Source organism: Prunus avium, unplaced genomic scaffold (genome assembly GCF_965620075.1).
Source record: "Prunus avium unplaced genomic scaffold, drPruAviu1.hap1.1 HAP1_SCAFFOLD_43, whole genome shotgun sequence".
Classification (NCBI taxonomy): Eukaryota; Viridiplantae; Streptophyta; class Magnoliopsida; order Rosales; family Rosaceae; genus Prunus; species Prunus avium.
Genome location: NW_028276901.1, coordinates 210,001 through 212,840, shown reverse-complemented (window position 1 = coordinate 212,840; position 2,840 = coordinate 210,001). Strand labels below are relative to the sequence as shown.

The following is a 2,840-nucleotide window of genomic DNA, read 5'->3' as shown; positions in this document are numbered from 1 at the left end:
ACAGGGCTCACCCACTTAGAATCTGAAATTGGGTAGATGATTCCTACATCGAGTAGCTTTAAAACTTCAGCTCTAACCACCTCTTTCATGTTGGGATTTAGCCTCCTTTGGGCATCACGAGATGGTTTGCTGTCTTCTTCCATTAAAATCCGGTGCATGCACATGCTTGCACTAATTCCTTTGATGTCTGCTATGGTCCACCCAATGGCTGTTTTATGCTCTTTTAGAACTTTAATTAAGCTCTCTTCTTCATGTGAGGAGAGACCTGCAGCAATTATAACAGGGAGAGTTTCGTTAGCACCCAAATATGTATATTTAAGATTATTGGGAAGAGGTTTAAGTTCTAGCTTTGGTGGGATGACAATGGATGGCTCCAATTTCGTGGATGATGGTCCAAGAGGCTCGATTGGTGGCCTAAAGGATGGTGGGTATGGCGGAAACACTTCTAAGGCAGCCACCACTTCTTGGAACTCCGGTTCACAAAGATCTTCCTCTTCTTGTGTTAAGACAGCTTCTAGAGCATCATTAGACTTTCTCTGCAAAATTTTGGAAGAAACCTCATGATCCACAACATCAATTGAAAAGCAAGAATCAAGAGAGATAGAAGGTTGAGATAGAGCATTAAGCATTTTAAATTCAACAGTTTCACCCAAAACAGTCATGGAGAGAGTGCTATCTTTCACTTTGATGATTGTGTCTGCAGTGGCCATGAATGGCCTGCCTAGGAGAATGGGATCAACACGATCTCCATTTGGATTGTCTTCCATGTCCATCACTACAAAATCAGCAGGGAGAATTAGTGTATTAACTTGAACTAGAATATCTTCTACAATACCTTTTGGATATTTTATAGAATGATCAGCTAGTTCAAGTCGCATTGAAGTCTTCTTCATCCCTTCTAAGCCAAGCTCTTGATAAACTGAATATGGCAAAACATTGATGCTTGCTCCCAAGTCCAACATGGCTCTTCCAACCTTCTTGCCTCCAATGTTAATGGGAATGTCAAAGCTGCCAGGATCATCTAGTTTTGGTGGAAGCTTCCTTTGCAATACAGCACTTACATTCTGGTCGAGCTTTACTCCTTCATTTGGAGCGAAATTGAGCTTGTGAGTTTTCAAGTCCTTGATGAATTTTCCATATGCAGGAATCTGTTCAATAAGATCAAGCAAAGGCAAATTGATATTAACTTTACTCAAAATATCATAAATCTCTTTAAAAGCCTTATCTTGCTTTGCTTTCTTAAGACGGCCTGGAAATGGAATCTGTGGAACATATGGAGCGGGTGGCACGTATCTATCTTCTTGAAGATGTGGTGGCACAAATTTGTCATCCCTTTTATGCAATTGGAATTGATCGGATTTCTGAGAATCTGATTTGGCCTTAGGAGCAGATTGAGAAGTTTTGAGTTGTTCTCCTTCCGTGGCCATGGTCTCCTCCTCTTCATTTTCTACAATCACAACATCATTTGAAAGATTAGAATCATCTTTATTATCAATGATCTTACCTGATCTGAGCACATGAATGGCCTTGGCTTCTGGGTTCTTTGGATTGATCTCAGTTTGGCTTGGCCATTTCCCAGGCACTCTTTGAGTTATTTCAGCAGCTATTTGGCCTAATTGGACTTCCAATTTGGAGATGGCAGCTTGTGTAGTTTGCTGAAAATTGGATTGGTTGATTGCCATCTGCTTCACTATATCTTCCAATGATGATGATGATTGTTGTGGCCTTTGGAATGAAGGGGGATTTGCTTGATTCTGGGTATTTCTCCATGAAAAGTTTGGATGATTCCTCCAACCTGGATTATAACTTTGAGAGTATGGATCATTTCTTGGACCTTGGTTGTAGGAATTTACCAACTTAGCTTGCTCTTGCACAAATTCTGGATATCCAGCCCCAAGTGGACAAGCTGTGGTAGCATGGTCATGAGATTCACAAATGCTACACACTTCCTTCGGAGGGCTTCTTGAGTTTAATGCAAGAAGAGCATCTAGCTTTTGTTCCAGTTTTGAAATCTGCACACTAGAAGCATCATTAGAACCACTAATAACACGTTTACCTCTTGTATCCGTATGTTGGGTCTCCATTGCTATCTCCTCAAAGAGTTCGTACGTTTCTTCTGGAGTTTTGGTTTTAAAAGAACCACCTGCAAAATTGGTGACTATATTATGACTAGAAGGGGTTAGTCCTTTATAAAACATACGCATTTGAAGCTTCAATGGAATCCCATGATGAGGACATTGGTTGAGCAGCCCATTGAATTTCTCCCATGCTTCACAAAACGATTCATCATCTTGCTGTGCAAATAACAAGATCTTGTCCCTAAGCATGTCGGTCTTTTGCGTGGAGAAGTATTTTTCCAGGAACTTCTTTTGAATGGCAGACCATGTAGTGAGTGAACCAGGCTTCAAAGAATTCAACCAATACTTCGCCTTATCCTTTAAAGTGTATGGAAACACTCTCATTCGAAGTTGATCTTCTGTCACACCTGTCAAGGGAAAAGAACTCACAACATTAAAAATATCCTTTATATGAGTCAATGGATCTTCATTAGGTAAACCATAAAAGGAAGGCAGCATATTAAGATGAGAAGATTTAAGCTCATAATTTCGAGCTACAGTGGGCAGCAAAATGCTTGAAGGAGATGCTGGAATTGTTGGGATATCAAGTTCTCCCATGAACTCAATGGCAGCCATCATTTCTTCTTCTTCTTGGTCTGAACTTGCTTCCGAATTTGAAAGTGAAGAACCGGGAAGTTCAGTGTGGAGAGCAAGACTTGTAAATGTAGCAAGAGCTTGCTCTTTTGCAGTTGACAACTCCCTTTCTAGACGATTCTGAATTTC

The 2,840-nt window shown here is 40.5% G+C and overlaps 1 non-coding gene across 1 annotated transcript; it reads left to right on the top strand.

Moving 5' to 3' along the window:
* Positions 1-2,220: 2,220 nt before the first annotated feature.
* On the top strand, positions 2,221-2,327 carry LOC148288593 (small nucleolar RNA R71). Its single transcript, XR_015830144.1, has one exon. It is a non-coding gene; the product is annotated as a small nucleolar RNA R71 (small nucleolar RNA).
* Positions 2,328-2,840: the final 513 nt, after the last annotated feature.